This window comes from Cupressus sempervirens, chromosome 7 (assembly GCF_028749045.1).
Source record: "Cupressus sempervirens isolate cs-2001-9-10 chromosome 7, ASM2874904v1, whole genome shotgun sequence".
Classification (NCBI taxonomy): Eukaryota; Viridiplantae; Streptophyta; class Pinopsida; order Cupressales; family Cupressaceae; genus Cupressus; species Cupressus sempervirens.
In genome coordinates, this window is record NC_143124.1 from 144,577,596 (window position 1) to 144,595,391 (window position 17,796).

At 33.7% G+C, this 17,796-nt stretch overlaps 2 pseudogenes; one reads left to right on the forward strand and one right to left on the reverse strand.

Moving 5' to 3' along the window:
• Nucleotides 1-1,608: 1,608 nt before the first annotated feature.
• On the forward strand, nt 1,609-2,561 carry LOC149545937 (isoleucine--tRNA ligase, chloroplastic/mitochondrial pseudogene; annotated as a pseudogene).
• Nucleotides 2,562-3,161: 600 nt separating this feature from the next.
• On the reverse strand, nt 3,162-5,539 carry LOC149545938 (vacuolar-processing enzyme gamma-isozyme-like; annotated as a pseudogene).
• Nucleotides 5,540-17,796: the final 12,257 nt, after the last annotated feature.

Below are 17,796 nucleotides of genomic sequence, written 5' to 3' on the forward strand. Positions count from 1 at the left end.
TGTGACTTGAAGATCAGAACACATGGAAGAGATATAGAGATTCTTGAGAAAAATATACATAGTGATTCTGAAGCTAAAAGACAAAATGAAGAAACAAGAGCTGAGCTAAGGCTATCCAAATATGTCAAAATACATCATCCTACTAATCAAATCATCAGAGATAAAAATGCTAGGCCAATGACAAGAAACATACTGAGAAGTGAATCATGTTTTCTAAGCATGAAGGAACCTAAAATAGTGAAAGATGCATTAGAAGATGTAGACTGGTACAAAGCTATGAAAGAAGAGATTGAATAGATAGAGAAGAATAAAACATGGATTCTGGTTCCTAGACTAGAAGCCAAGAATATAATTGGCACCAAATGGGTATTTAGAAACAAGCTAGATGAAAATGGTGAAGTCACAAGAAAAAAAGCTAGGCTAGTTTGCAAGGGATATGCACAAAAAGAAGGAATTGACTATGGGGAGACATTCGCTCCTATTGCAAGAATGGAAGGAGTAAGAACTCTACTTGCTTATGCTGCATTCAAAGGTTTCAAAGTTTACCAGATGGATGTTAAATCTACATTTTTGAATGGCATACTAGAAGAGGAAGTTTACATAGAATAGTCAGAAGGATTTGTTGATGTTAACAATAAGAACATGGTATGTAGATTGCACAAAGCCCTATATGGATTGAAGCAAGCACCAAGAGCATGGTAAGAGAGACTTCATACTTATCTTGTGAAGATTGGATTTGAAAGGACTAATGATAATAGCAATCTATACATAAAGACTAAAAAAGGAAAAGGTATCTTGATATCTGAAATATTTGTTGATGATATCATATTTGGAGGAAAGGATGCTTTATGTAAGAATTTTGCAAATCAGATGAAGAAAGAATTTGAAATGTCTATGTTTGGAGCAATCAAATTTTTTGTGGGACTACAAGTTTATTAGATGAAGTACGGTATATATATCACTCAATCAAAGTATGTCATAGAAATATTGATGACTTTTGGATTAGAGGATTCCAAATCAGTTAGTACACCTATGGTGACAAGACATAAGTTGTCAAAGAATGATGATTCTGCTAAGGTGAATCAAACATTATACAAGTCTATGATTGGAAAATTGCAATATGTAGTACATAGAAGACCTAATATTGCATTATTTGTAGGGATAGTTGCAAGATTCTTTGCTAATCCTAGGGAGAATCACTTAATGGACTAGTACATTTTGGCTCATTTTTCCACCATTATTGGTCAAAATTTTGACCCAAGTTGGTCAAAACTTGGAGCAACTAATTGGTCAAAAAATTTTACATCATGCATGCAAAATTAACAATATCAAATTTCCACAATCCATTTGTAATGCAAGTTCATTTTGGATTTGATTGTGTGTGATTTATAGCATCACCATTTCAGATCACTCTCTATAATCCATCATAAGCCAGATGAGAGATTGCAAGATGCATACAAAATGTCAAATCATATGTAAGGCATGTGAACTATTTTATAGAATGCCTAAAAAACATTGATAGTAACTAATCAAACTATCTTAAACAGTGACAATAACTAATATGCTTCTTCATTAATATGCCTATTACAATAAGAAAAATTGACAACTATGCACAACAAGTTATATACTAAAAGGAAATCATTTAGGAGATATCGAATATGGGGAGAGTGGAACAATCCCTATCTGACACTTTCTCTAGAGTATGAAGTTGCATAGATAGGAAAATTCTTTTTCAAAATCACATTTATAGAGGTTGGAAATTGATTCATTGGAGTCCCTCATCTAGCATTACTTTGGCTAAGGTTGAGTTGGAGTATCCAAAGGGAAACATATCAAGAAGTGTTTATGCTATTTTCAAGGTGGTTAATTTAGTAGATATAGCTATTGATTTTCTCAAAAGACTTCTACCCAATTTGGGTTTGGCTATCTAGACTACAACCCCATGGACAATTCCTAGAAATGTTGTTGTTATAGTCAATGTCCAACTTCTTTATGCAGTGGTCTAGGTAAGAACAAAATCATCTATAGATACTACTACAAAAGGTGTTAAAAACCTTATTTTGAAAGTAGCCAACATATTGTTGTTGCAGTAGATTTAGTCAGTACTCTACAATTGAAGTGGGGGGTTCAGCTTGATGTGTTGGGAACATTTTGTAGTTTAGATATTGAAAATTGCAATTATATCCATCCCTTATAAAATAGGGAATTCCTTGTTGTTGTGGGTGGAGATTACATAATGAAAAAATCTGGAATAGGGCTGGTTCATAGTGTTCTAGGCCATAGCCAAGAAGATTTTGACTAGCATGAAATATAAGCTTTCAGTACTATCTCCTATAGATGATAATGGAAAGTTTACTAAAGAAACTGAGTATTTTTTTGGTTTGGATGTCTTGGGTGATGGAAATGTGGCAATTATCAAGAGCTTAGATGAACACTTCACTAACAATATCATCCACAAAACCCTTGCCTTTGCATGGGCATCTTGGATTTACCAAACAATAAATTTTGAGCTTCTCATTTGGGAGGTCTTAAGTTCAAGTCTACTTGAGCTTAATACATAATCTCAACAAATGTCAACAAGCAATAATAGCATCAGACTCAAAGAGTTCTCTTATGTTCTTGTATTGAGTGAACTGGACCCTGTGTGCTTGTAATTAAGTTGTTTTCACTATTAGGAACCATGAAGAGAAATGTAGGTGTGGAGATTAAGGACTTGCCATTATTTTGAGATAGGCTTAGTCATCAACTAAGGGCTGCCCAGGAAATCTCATAGTATTCAACACCAAAGGACCCATTTCAGAGCCAAACAAAAGCTTTCCAATAAGCTCACACTCTTGTCAAGATTCATGTGATGTGTCATCATGTCAATCAAATGCTTTTGTACTTACAATTTCTCAATGGAATTATCCATAGATATTTTATACCGACCAAAGAAAGCCATTCCCTCATTAGCTTTAAGCCAAAAATTTGCATCCATTCATCTAAAAGAATGCCATAAATTGATTATAGTAGATGATTCATGTAATATGTTTCATGGGAAATACAAGGAAGTCAAGTCTGAATCTATGTTAAATTATTGTTGGAGCTTATCTGACATAGGTTTGAAGCCTAAAAACATATTTATTAGTTTAGATCAAGTGAAAAATAAAAATGATAATCCATCAAATCACTTTCCATATAAACAGAGACATGATTACCACCCTTTGCCATAGGTAAAGAAGGTTTGCATCCTGCTAGTTTATAGCCCTTGCTTCCTTTTCATCAAAAAATTCTTCAATCCCATTGTCAAAGGTGAAAGTAGCATTAGCATTTTCAGGGTCACCTCTCATGTATAGAAACAAATGCTCTCTACTGATAGGGATGTCACCATACTGCATTACGTGGGTTCCAATCCTATATGTGTTATGATCTGATGTCCTCATTTTAACTTATTAATGATTTTTTGTATCAATATATGCACTTCAAAAATAGCAAGCACCTTCTAGTTCCACTTTATCATAAATAGGATCAAATGAAGTTTGTTTTCTAATATATTTACTAATTTCAATAAAAACTTGAACTATTAATGGTAGTACTAGTACCATAACCCATTACAAAATCTGGAAAATGAAAATTATCACTTATGCATTAATGTGATAAATAGAAAAAGAAAACATAAATATTAAACCCCATTAAGTAAGTATGACATGTCTTAAAGCTAGATAGAAAGTGAAATCTAATTGGTGTTTTGCTTGTTCAAACTCCAAATTAAATGTCCCAAGTAGTTTCATTGAGTCAGTCCCCTAACTAAGACTTGATAAATAGATTTCTATAGCATTTAACATAAATTAGCGCCATGAAATGTTATCACTTATATTATATACATAGATTATCCAGCTCAAGGACACCTTCCTATCTTTTTGAAGTTGCTTACCATTTGGTACTACTACTTTATTGTTTCTATCTCCAAATTGTGCATCTCACTACCATTCACATTAAATTAGTAAAGAGTTGTGTGCTCAAGACTACCCATAAAATGAATTTTATTTGACTAATTGTTTCTATTTGAAAGAGAAAATATTAACCTATCTTCCATCCATGCAACACTGTACAAATCTCCAAGGCATGTGAAATACTCTTGAGGGGGTGAGAGGGACATTTTGGGATGGTAAGTTCCCCAACTATTTTCTTCTACACTGGCAACTTTTGTAGAGTAGATATTTAGACCTTTTGGTATAAGACCTTCAAAAATGCTTCCGCTTTCACATGCCTTGATATAAATGAGCTAATGATGCAAAAAGTTAAATCAATGAGTCAATAAAGAAAGAAAACTAAACATGGACTTAAAGTGCATTGCTAATTCTTCAAAAATGAGGAAAAAAGAATAGTCCTGCATTTCTTAAGTGGTTGTATTTCCTCACCATTTCTTTAAATGTGCCAGAAGCATGTTTTTTCTTTAGGACTTCAACGAAGTCATTTTCAAAAACATAAGGATGGGTGGGCATGCCTTCAATCACAACCAACATCATCATCACCTCTGTGTATCATAGTTGCATGGGTCATACTAATTTCTTCTAACACATAATCAGAAAAACACTAGAACTATATTTTCCACAAATGATGGAGACTTCAAGTGGAAAATGTTAGAGATTTCTAGTAAAAAGCTATAGTTGTAGATAAAAAATGATAAATGAATGAATGAATGAACATTTTTAATGACATCCATGAGACTAATCAATCTAATGGACCATAGATCAAACCCTAAATGATTACACATATTAAGTTGACAAAGGATGTGACATGGAATGGCTTAAGACCAATTCCATTCTTTTATGACTAACATGTTGCAAATATCTTAAAATGCATATGGGAGAACACATTAGGGCATTTGGAGGAATATGCATAGTTTTCCCTATCCAAGATGATTGAAAATGCATCTTGTTCTACAAAAGACAATAAATGAGTGATTGACCATATTAAGCCTACTAAACAAGTGGCATGGAATGAATTAAGCCTAATTCCATTCTTGCATGAGTTTTAAGCTATTCCAAATGACTGCAAAAGCATATGGAGGACCATATTAGAGTATTTTCAAGAATATGCATAGATTATTTTAGGGTAGAAATACTATTTTTCTAGAAACAAGCCCAATAAATCTAATCAGTCTAGTAGAGAATTTGTAAAAGGTGAGGTTAAAATTCACTACTGTGACAATTTTAGAAACAATGGGATATGTCTCTATCATAAATGGGACAATTTCAATCAAAACTTCTTTAAATAACAATCCAATTTAGTATATGGAGGGTTATACAACCTAGAGCAGTTAGGAAATCCATTCTAAAAAATAATGCAAAAATGTTTAGCTTTTAATTTCTCTTCAATTTGAGTGTTCATTGGCAATTTGAAAATTCCACTAGAGACAATTAAAGATAGTAATTAGAATTTTAAACAAATATAGTTACTCACCAAGTACTCCAAGTCCTCCATGGTCAAAATAATAGATGAAAATGTGGTCATTGGGGCCACTATTCACCACTTTACCAAGGAGGAGATCTTTCATGCACTCCAATGCCCACTCTTTAGAAAGGGTCCCAAAGAACTTGGCAAGGGCCTAAAATTTTTTGGAATCGATAAGGGAATTGATAGTTTCTATTCAATTTCAAGAGAATAGGATGTTTCATAGACCTATGGCTCAATAGCATGGGTGTTGACAATGACATGTTTGATATCAGGAAACTCTACATAGTGCTATAACCAAACTTATAATATTAGTGATGCATAAATATTTCCTAAGAAACCATTTGACATAAGGAAAAATGGAGTAAACCTAAAAAAGATTTCCATAAAAATTCATTTAGACAATATTTCATAAAAAATATTTAATCTATATGAAAGCTCAAGTGTACTCCCAATGAATCACCTACCTGAAGTGTGTGCATATATAAACCAACTTTCTCACATAACTATGCTATACAAGGATGGTCATAGTGACTAAAAATTTCATTTTCCAAGATAGCATCAGCAACATTAGGGATAGTGACCAAATTAATCTCAAGAACCCGCAAAGAAAATAAAATTAGAAAAGACAAAACCACTGTAATTTCTACAATCAATAATGTATAAATAGTTACATTTTCACTCTTTCCAGACTTTGCACATTAGTGTACTTTTAAACTAGGTTTAAAAGTTAGTTGATTCACGATCATATTAAAAACTTTCCTTAGTTTGAAGATACACATATTCTAGCAAATTAAGCTTCAAAGCGTCCAAGAAAAATGATGTTGCTTCACAGATCATATTACGCTACATATGAAACAAAAGTATAGTCAGTTACAAAGAAGTTTCCTTATGGTCTCCATAGTCTACCAAACCTTTTAAACATTTTTTATCTATCTTGTAAGATACTATCACCCCAGCTAACACCGTTCAAGGCTAACATTGAATGAAACACTCCATTGCATTTTCTCAAGCTATGTGTTTTTTTCAGTAGCAGACAGTTAGAATGGTATATCAAACATTCAAATACTAAAATCATTGGAGAATGGTATTTATCTAATAGAAAACTACCTATGAAGAAGCTAAATGATGCAGGAGCATCTTGGGTTGCCTTGTTATCTTGCTCATTTTTGTTCATTCTGCAAGTTGGTGTCTAGTAAATCCTTCATGTGCCAAGAAAATTCCTTCACATGCCTAGCAATCTTTCATGTTCCTAGTTACTATAACACTCAATTGGAGTTGAGTTATTGTAGCACTTAGTGGGAGATGAGTTACTGTACCACTTAGTTGGAGCTCAGTTAGTGTAGCACTCAGTTGGAGTCAAGTTACTAGCCAAGTTACTATAACACACAGTGGGAGCCGAGTTACTATAGCACTTAGTTCGAGCCGAGTTATTGTAGCACTTAGTTGGAGCTAAGTTACTATAGCACTCAGTTGGAGCCAAGGTACTATAGCACTTAGTTGGAGCCAAGTCAATGTAGCACTCAATGGAAGCCAAGTTACTATAGCACTCAGTGGGAGCCTAGTTACTATAGCACTCAGTGGGAACCTAGTTACTGTAGCACTTAGTGGGAGCCAAGTTACTATAGCACTTAGTGGGAGCCAAGTTACTGTAGCATTTAGTGGATGTCAAGTTACCTACTGTATGACAAGTGACTCTTCATGTGTTGAGTTACCCAATGTATGCCGAGTGACCCTTCATGTGTTGAGTTTCCTGTTTATGCCAAGTGTTAGTATTTGGACATGATTTCTACGAGCGAACTTGTAGGATTTCTTTTGATCCCGAAATTTATGTTAAGATATTTTCTTGGGATTTGTCTAAACTATTATTAAGTCAGCCTTGCTATTATGTAATGTTCTAGAATGATCAATAACCCATTTTGGCAAGTATATATAGAATGTTTAGGCTTAGAGTTAGGCAAGTTTTTGGGAGCAGATGACAGAGTGGAACTGAAAGTGTGAATTTGCAGTTGGATCTTTGAATGTGAATGTATTTTTAATTGACCGTAACCTAGAAGGCCTTATAGATGGGCATGTATGAAGATGTTTTGATGAATCAATAAAATTATTTCTCTCTTCTTCCTCATTTTGTTAATCTTACAGGGTGGGTTAGATAGCTGGGTGAGCCTTTGGCCCTAGTTATTCCTCCCCCTTGCCTGCATCAAGTGGTATTAGAGCATGAGGTTCATCCTTATGGAGATTGGATCATGTCAAACCCTAATTTGGATTTGGTTGTAGGGTGGTAGATCTATAGATTTGATCTATAACTTGTAGAGGGTTACGATCTTGCAGGAACCTAATTTGTAAAGATGGTTCGTGGTAGAAGAAATGTCGATGATGCTATATTGGATCAGTTGAGACAAATTGCAGCCACATTAGATGTTGTGGAGATGGCCTAGAGGAGAGGAGCACATCTTAATGATGTAAGTGATGATGAAGTAGTAGCAACAAACCATAATCTAGAACCTGAAGAAGATCAAGATGGGGAAAGATTGTTGCGAGTGTTGTCTAGGGAAAATTCAAAGCCTATTGTAGAAGTTATTCCTTATGATGGAAAATTTGATACCAATGTTATGTTGGATTTGATCTCTGATATGGAGAAGTTCTTTGAGTATGAAAACACTCCTGATAATAGAAAGGTGAAGATTTCAGTCACTAGGTTGAAAGGTCATGCATCATTATGGTGGGAGCACTTGGAAACTGATAGACAAAGGAGAGGAAAGGAGAAGATCAGAACTTGGCTAAAGATGGTGAACTAGGTAAAGAAAAAATTCCTTCCTACTGATTACCAAGTTATCTTGTTGAGAATGATGCAAAATTTGAAACAAAAAGACATGATTGTGAAAGAATATACTGAAGAATTTTATAGATTGGACATCATATCTAGACATGTGGATGATGATGTTGAGAATATTGCAAGGTACATAAATGTATTGACATCTAGAATACAAGATGAGATAAGTTTTGTGAAGTTGGAAAGTGTAGAAGAAGCATATCAATATGCCTTTAAAGATGAGGAGATCTTGACAAAAAAGCATGAATAAAGACAAAGAGGTAGAGGTGGTAGATTCTAGAGAGGCAAAGGTAGATCTTATGGTCAAGGTGATAGATCTGACAATTTTGTGTAGGATAAAGGAAATTCTAAATGGAAGAATGATGAAAAAGGCAAGACCAAATGGAAAAATGGTAATTCTTACTAAGGAGGCACTAATTCTTACTGAGGAAGAGGTAATTCTTATTCTAGAGGTGGATTTCATGGTAATTGTTTCAGATGTGGTAAAGAGGGACATGTATCTTTTGAACGTAGATCCTCTAAAAGTGGGCAAGGTAACAAAAATGTTGTGATTCAAGGAGATGATGAGGGTTCACCAAGTGGACCTAAGGCTGGAGAAAATCTAATGGTGAGAAGAACCTTATGTAATGAAGGAAGTGATGAGGAACCTATTTTAAGGAGAAGTCTTTTCAAGACAAGATGTAAGATGGCTGGAAAATGTTGCAACATGATCATTGATAGTGGAATTTCTACAAATCTGGCATCAAAAGAGCTAGTTACCAAGTTGTAGTTGTAGAGACTGAAACATCCCAAACCTTATCATGTTTCATGGATCAAAGATAAGCATAAGATATTGGTAAGTGAGAAATGCCTTGTGAAGTTTAAAATTGGACACTACTTTGATGAAGTTTTGTGTGATATTATACCCATGGATTGTTGTCATATTTTCTTTTGGAGACCTTGGCAATATGATAGATATGTTGTACATGATGGAAGATTGAATCAATATACTCTTTGGGTGAATGGGAAGAAGAAAATATTGTTGCCTTTCATTGAAGGTCCAAATGAGGTTAGTTGCACTATATTAAAAGTTTGTATGGTTAATGGGAAACAATTTGAAAAGGAAGTAAAGAAGAATCAAGTTTGTTTTGCCATAGTTCCTAGAGGACCGAGTGTTGGCAGTAATGACCGAGTGATAATAGATAGTGATAGCAGAGTACTAGTAGAAATTATAGAATTTTTGAATGAGTATAAAGACATTATTGCTGATGATATTCCTGATGGTTTACCTCCAGTAAGAAGTATAAGTCATTGTATGGATCTGATTCCTAGAACTAGTTTTCCAAACAAAGCACAATATAGATTGACACCTACAGAGAATGAAGAACTTAATAGACAAGTGCATGAGTTGTTGCAAAAAGGTTTGATCAGGGAAAGCTTGAGTCCATGTGTTATACCTACCATATTAGCACCTAAAAAGAATGGAGAATGGAGAATGTGTACTGATTCTAGAGCTATTAATAAGATCATAGTGAAATATATGTTTCCTATGCTGAGGATGGATGACATAATGGATTGTTTGAGTGGAGTAAAGTATTTTACCAATATTGATTTGAAGAGTTGCTATCATCAGATTAGAATTAGAGAAGGTGATGAATGGAAGACTAATTTCAAGACAAAAGATGGTTTGTATGAATGCTTGGTTATGCCTTTTGGTTTGACTAATGCACCTAGTACTTTCACAAGGTTAATGAATGAAGTTCTAAAAATATTCTTGGGTAAGTTTGTAATTGTTTATTTGGATGATATTTTGATATTCAACAAGACTAAGGAAGAAAATCTCGAGCATATTAGACAAGTATTATAGAAGTTGAAAGAGGAAAAGTTACTAATTAATCTGAAAAAGTGTTCTTTTATGCAAGAGGAGATTGTGTATTTGGGATTTGTGATTTCAGCTGATGGATTAAAGATGGATCTTGAGAAGGTTAAAGCAATTTTGGATTGGCCTACACCTAAGGATGTGGGTGAGGTAAGATCATTTCATGGTTTGGATAGTTTCTATAGAAAGTTTATAAAGAATTTCAGTTATGTTTGTAATGCTATGACTGAAACAATGAGGGGAGATAAAAAGGAATTCAAGTGGACACATGGAGCTAATAAGAGTTTTGAGACTTTGAAACAAAAGCTTGTTGAATTACTTGTATTGGCTTTGACTAATTTCAACAATGTATTTCAAGTTGAATATGATACAAGTGGTAATGCAATAGGAGCAATATTAATCAAGAGGGTAAACCTGTTGCTTTCTTTAGTGAAAAGTTGAATGATGCTAAAAGGAAGTATTCTATGTATGACCAAGAATTTTATGTCATTGTTCAAGCTTTGAAGAAGTGATGAGATTATTTGATTCTTAAGGAGTTTGTGTTGTATACTGATCATAAAGCTTTACAATACTTGGGAAGTCAACATAAATTGAATTAGAGACATATGAAGTGGGTTGAGTACTTGCAGAGTTTCACATTTGTTATTAAGCATAAGAGTGGAGTCACTAATAGAGTTGCTAATGCATTGAGTAGAATATGTTCTTTGTTGACTAAAATGAAGGTTGAAGTTCTTAGTTTTGATGAAATGAAAGAGTTGTGTGATGTTGATCCTGATTTTTCAGAGGCGTGGAGAGAGTGCAGAGCACAAAATTTGATAGATCACATAAGTAAGTATGATGAATATTTCATTCAAGAAGGTATGTTTTTCAAATATATTTAGTTGTGTATTCCTAGAAGTTCTATGAGGTTGAATCTGATTAAGGAAAAGAATAGTAGTGGAATAGTTGGACATTTTGGAATTGATAAGATGTTGAGTTTGCTAAAAGAGAAGTATTATTGGCCACAAATGTATAAGGATGTTCAAAAATTTGTAAAGAGTTGTGGAGTTTTTCAAGTTGCAAAAGGGTGAAGGGGTATGATTCTATATTTGTTGTAGTGGATAGATTTTCAAAAATGGCTCATTTCATACCATGTAAGAAGACATCAAATGCTGAGCATGTTGCTAAACTTTTATTTAAAGAGATTTTGAGATTGCATGAATTACCAAGAAGCATTATTTCTGATAGAGATAGTAAGTTTGTTGGTTATTTTTGGAAGACTTTGTGGAAGAAGATGGGTACTGAATTGAAGTTTAGTTCTACATTCCATCCATAGATAGATGGATAGATAGAGGTTGTGAATAGAAGCTTGAGTAGTTTTCTAAGATGTTTAGTTGGGAATAAGCCAAGTAATTAGGAGATGGTATTGGTACAAGCTGAATTTTCATATAATAATTTTGTGAATAGGAGTATAGGGAAGACACCTTTTGAGATTGTTATTGAAATGCATCCTAGAGGTATATTAGATTTGAGAGATGTTGCTAGTGAAGAAAAGAGAAGCATTGTAGGAGAAGAATTTGCTGATTTTATGGAGTCTTTTCATAAGGAAGTGAAGTTGAGGGTGGAAAAAAGTAATCAAAAGTATAAGGAGAATGCTAATAAGTCTAGAAGACACCATGATTTTCAAGTTGGTGATGAGGTGATGGTTCATCTACAGAAAGGAAGATTCCCAGTTGGAACATATAGTAAGCTGAAGATGAATAAATTTGGACCTTGCAAGATTTTGAAGAAGTTTGACAATGGTAATGCTTATGAAGTTGAGTTACCTAATGACATGGATATATCTCCTATATTCAATATTGCTAATTTATATAAGTATCATGAGTCAGAGGATGAAGTTATTGTATTAGAAGATTATCCTAAGAAGTAGATTAAAGAAGTTGAATAGATAGTGGATCAGAGAGTTGGCAAGAGCACAAGATGAAAAGATTACTATGAATATTTGGTCAAGTGGAAGAATAGACCTAAAGAAGATGCTTCATGGATTTCTCAATTTGAGTTGGATTCAACTCAAGTTGTGACATCTTAAAGATTTTTGTAGAATCATTTCTTTCAACCCTTATTGTCTAATGTAGGAGCATCTTGGGTTGCCTTTTTATCCTACTAATTTTTGTTCATTATGCAAGTTGGTGTCTAGCAAATCCTTCATGTGCCTAGTTACTATAGCACTTAGTTGGAGCTACGTTACTATAGCACTTAGTGGGAGCCAAGTTACTATAGCACTTAGTTGGAGTTGAGTTACTATAGCACTTAGTTGGAGCCAAGTTACTATAGCACTCAGTTGGAGTCGAGTTACTATAGCACTGAGGTTGGAGTTGAGTTACTATAGCACTCAGTTGGAGCTAAGTTATTGTAGCACTCAGTGGGAGCCAAGTTACTATAGCACTTAGTTGGAGCCGAGTTACTATAGTAGTCAGTTGGAGTCAAGTTACTATAACACTCAATTGGAGCCGAGTTACTATAGCACTCAGTTGGAGCTGAGTTACTATAGTACTCAATGAGAGTCGAGTTACTGTAGCACTTAGTGGGAGCTGATTTACTATAGCACTCAGTTGGAGCCAAGTTACTATAGTACTTAGTAGGAGCTAAGTTACTGTAGCACTTAGTGGGAGCCAAGTTACTATAGCTCTTAGTTGGAGCCAAGTTACTATAACACTTAGTGGATGTTGAGTTACCCAATGTATGTCAAGTGACTCTTCATGTGCCAAGTTACCTAGTGTATACTGAGTGACCCTTCATGTGCTGAGTTTTCCTATTTATGCAGAGTGTCAGTATTTGGATGTGATTTCTACAAGCTAACTTGCGGGATTTATTTTGATCATGACATTTATGTTAAGATCTTTTCTTGGGATTTGTCTAGACCATTATTGAGTCGATCTTGCTATTATGTAATGTTATAGAATAATCTATAAGCCATTTTGGCAAGTATATATAGAGTGTTTAGGCTTAGAGTTAGGCAAGTTTTTTGGAGCAGACGACGGAGCATAACTAAAAGTTTGAATTTGTAGTTGGATCTTTGAATTTGAATGTATTTTTTATTGGCCATAACCTAGAAGGCCTTACAGTTGGGCATGTATGAATATGCTTTGATGAATCAATAAAAGCATTTCTCTCTTCTTCCTCCTTTGGTTTCTATTCTTTGTATTTTCTTCTATTGTGTTAACTCTTGTAGGGTGGTTTGGATAGCTGGGTGAGCCTTTGGCCCTAGTTATTCCTCCCCCTAGCCTGCATCACTAAACCATTTTTATTGTTGCAAGTACATTAAGGAGTTTATAATCTAGATAATAGCAGTAGCCTCTTTCTCATTCTTGATATTGGAAAATGACAATTCCTTGATTGGGGTACTAGTTAGCAAAACATCATCATCTTGTAAATATTAAAGTTATATATTATCAAGCTTGTAATAAAGCAAGGAGTGACATTGCCTGCCATTTGGTGTGACATTCCTCCTTGCAATCTAATAAAATTTGTATCTTAGTTTAGTTCTCTATGCCTTGCAAGTCATGCTATAGTGAGCACATGCAATTGTCAATGTTGGGATGTCAACACGTTATAGGAAAGTGGAGGCATGTTATAGATTTCCAACCATTCTTTGAGAAGTTCCAATTATTTTTCAATTACAAACATCATAGATGTTACAAGAGAAACTTACCAATGATATATGCCTAAGTCACAATCCAAAATTACAAGTACAATAAAATAGACCTTTTTGAATACCACAAACCTATAGATTTTTCACCCCTCTTCATAAGAATTCCACCAACCAGAGTTTTCCAGTAGTCTCCAACAGTTGACCAAAAAATGGTCTAAATGAATGGGAAAATTTTGTTAGTATCCCATAAAAATAAAGGCCAAATAATCACATGTACAAATCTACATTTACTGTGTGCTACAAGCCATCATACTCTTATCAAAAGGCTACACCTTTTTGTGAAACACATTGATTTCAAGTAAGACACCAATAATCTTCCAAGCTTTACCTGCTAAAGTCATCTCCTGAAGGATGAGTTGCTAGAAAACCACCTATGGTCTTTAAAGATGTATTGTGGAATGGATTGGTATTATGCTATCAAGAAGTACATGATGTAAATTTCCCTAAGGCTTGGCTAGGTCCTCTACATGATTCTTCTACCTAGGCCACCCATGCAATAAGATTGGACTTATTTATTAAGCCCATACAACATACTATCAACAAACCCAAAAAAAGATCACACAAAATGAAAAAGGTAGGAATGAATTACTATCAATAGATACTCTCCTCATCATTTTCAAGCTTAGATCATAAGCCCTTCTCTTACATCTTTTTGTTGATGATCAACTTTTTATAAAGGCATTTCTTCATTTTTGCACTTCCCATTGTTCTACCACTTCCACATTTTTGTCCAAAGCTATAAAAACCCCAAAAAATAGCTCAATATCACAAATCTATTATAGAATAAACACCCAATTAGTTAATCTAAGAATTGATGCATGATATATAATATCATTTCATCAACTCCAAAGTGTCTCTAAACATTAAAAAATGGTAGAATTTAAAAAATTGAAACATAAACTGAGCATAATCTATCTCTCTAAAATTTAGAAATAGCTGAATTGAAGAAATTGAAATATGAAACATCATTGTTGTCGACACTTACCAGATTTTCAGCCTTTGGAAGGTTTCCTCTTTTAGGAAGATTCATAGCAAGCTCAAGGTTGTTGAGCTAGAGAAATGCAACACATACATCAGTTAATATATGGAGAGCATTGAATGGAAGGATAGCTTCAATCAAAATACCATATATCAAATAACCACCTATCCACTAAAAAAAGGCACAATTGTAGCTTCACTTGGTTTCAAGAATACTATAATATTATCTACTTAACAAGGCCAACCATGTGAAGGTGGAAACTCATCTAGTCTCACCCTCCTCCCCCTAAAATCAATCTATATTCCCTATTAACATCTAATTACATAATTCATTCATTTCATTCATCCATTTATGAACTATAACATTCAATTAATACAATCACATAACATTCATTAATATGATATAAACTTCATTAATACGCAATAGTAATCCAGACTTTATATTATATTATTAGAAGATTTTACAAAAGTTTTACCCTGTTCAACTACAGGCACTGGGGGAAAAAGAATAGGGAAAAGAAAACCCCCAGTATAGCCCAGGACTGGAGTCCTATATACATTATAGATGTCCTTTGTAAGGGTCTTTAAGAAAGCATACCTTCTTTTATAGAAGAGGAGGATTTTTGATTGAAGAACCTCCAAAAAAAAATACAAGGTTGGATCAAAATTTGTCTCAGCTAGATTCCCTTCCCAACATATTGGGAATTACTAATAATAGTGGCTAAGAGGGTTACAAATATTAATGTTGAAGGAATTGGAATGAAAAAATTTTGAGATCTCTGGTTTGGTTAAAGAAATGGTGGACACTAGAGGTAAATGTTGAAATCCTTGAATAACTTGCAATAAAAAAACAATATTCCATGGCAATGAAAAGAAGGGGGGTAAGGGGTTAATAGGTCTTATCCCCCTAAAACAAATATCTAACAAGTCACCTGTACTCAAAATAGGAATCTGTAAAACTATTTAGCACCTTACACTTCTAGCTTTGGTCACAAATAGAAATATACATATATAGAGGAGAGCGTATGAATGATTTAGAACTACATATGTATACATATATAGGTATATATACTTGTGGGAGATAGTTTGTATACATACATACATACATACATACATACATATATATGAGATTAACTTGCACCAGTGATTAATAGCGGTAGGCAGAAAATAAGAAGGAACAATAATTTATTATTCTCCTTAGCATTACAGAGATGTAAAACATTGAGTTCAATATCAAGTGTTATCAAATTAATGGATGGTCATATGCTGAGTCATTTCCAGTCAACATAAATCAACATAGAAGCTATATGAAAGTATGAAGGAACAAACATTCAGTTGACTTACCTCGTAAAAGCTTCACCCTTAGAGCCAATTCAACAACACATGAACTAGAAATATAAAAGCTATGGGATGAGAAACATATATTAAATAGGGTTGCAAACAAGAACACAGGGGATATTTTTACTCTTAATGATGGTCCCACTTATGCCAATGGAGATTTGCATATTGGGCATGCCTTGAAAAAGATACTGAAAGATTTTATCAACGGATATATGTTGCTTGAAGGGTATAAGGTGCACTATGTGCCTGGTTGGGATTGTCATGGGCTGCCCATTGAGCTCAAAGTTTTGTAGTCCATAGACCAAGAGGCAAAGAAAGAGCTCACACCATTGAAAAAAAAGAAAGAAAGCTACTCAATTTTCCAAGAAAACTGTGTGTTTATATATGTTTAAAGGCATATATAACATGTGTATTTATATTCAAGCAAATGCAATTAGTGGGTATAAAGCTAAATCACACAACCTTTGCCAACATTATTGATGCCTGTGCCAAAACAAGAGCTTTGGAATAAGCTATGGACATCCATTAAAGTATAAAGAATTTTTGTTAGATGTTGTTGTCACAATTTCCATGGTAGACATATTTGAAAAGTAGAAGCATAGACAAGGCATGTGAATTTTTTGATAGAATTCATGAACAAAGTGTGGTCATGGTATAACATTGCTAGCTTTTTATGTGTTGTTGAACTTCTTTACCCAATTCTTAGTTTATTTTGGGGTGCTTAAAACGGATAGTACATATATAAGAATGGTAGAGATTAAGCCCTGGAAACCATAAAACATATTGGGTGAGCCAAGGATGGTGCCTTGGAGGACACAATAAAATAGTTTAATTGCCTAATGTTATCACCTTGTTATCAAATTTGATCAGTGTAAAAAAATTCTATCAAGACTCAACAAACTTTATCTTAATTACTTGACATCAATGATTGATAATTTCAAATCAATCATAAATGAAACAAAATTATTTCTCTAATGTTCAAATCATAATCCAAAATTCAAGTTGATGTTTTTCAAGTAAACATTTAACATCAAGCCTCTATGACCTCCTCACTTCTATCAATCATTGGTATTGATTTTTTTCTAATGTCACATTCTAGTACACTTATGAAATTCATCTCTAAAGCTATTTATAGGCTATCATAACCTTGAAATACAAAGAATTTTTAATTTGCACAGAAGCATATTGGGACTTTCACAACATGATAACTATATAAACAGATATATCATATTAATTTAATGCCACAAATTAAATCCAATATGATTATAGGTATTAATAAAAGAAATAAAAAGTTCAACTTACTCCTTAGTCCTATGTATCCTCAAAAATCTATAGTCAATAAGATTAATGTAAGAGAGATACAAAGATATCATTCCTACCCTACACAGTTCAGTGATCTGACAAAAACCCCTTTAAATTCCCATTAATCAGTGGTTCCCAGTCCCACATGTTTGAAAAATAGAAGCATAGACAAGGCATGTGAATTTTTTGATAGAATTCATGAACAAAGTGTAGTCATGGCATGCCATGATTTCTAGAAATGCATCAAAATAGATTTGATGAGATTATATATATGTTTAAGTTGTGATTTTCCTAGTAGAAATGCATGAAAAATTAACAACCCCATGGAAAATTCCTAGAAACATTGTTGTTGTAGTC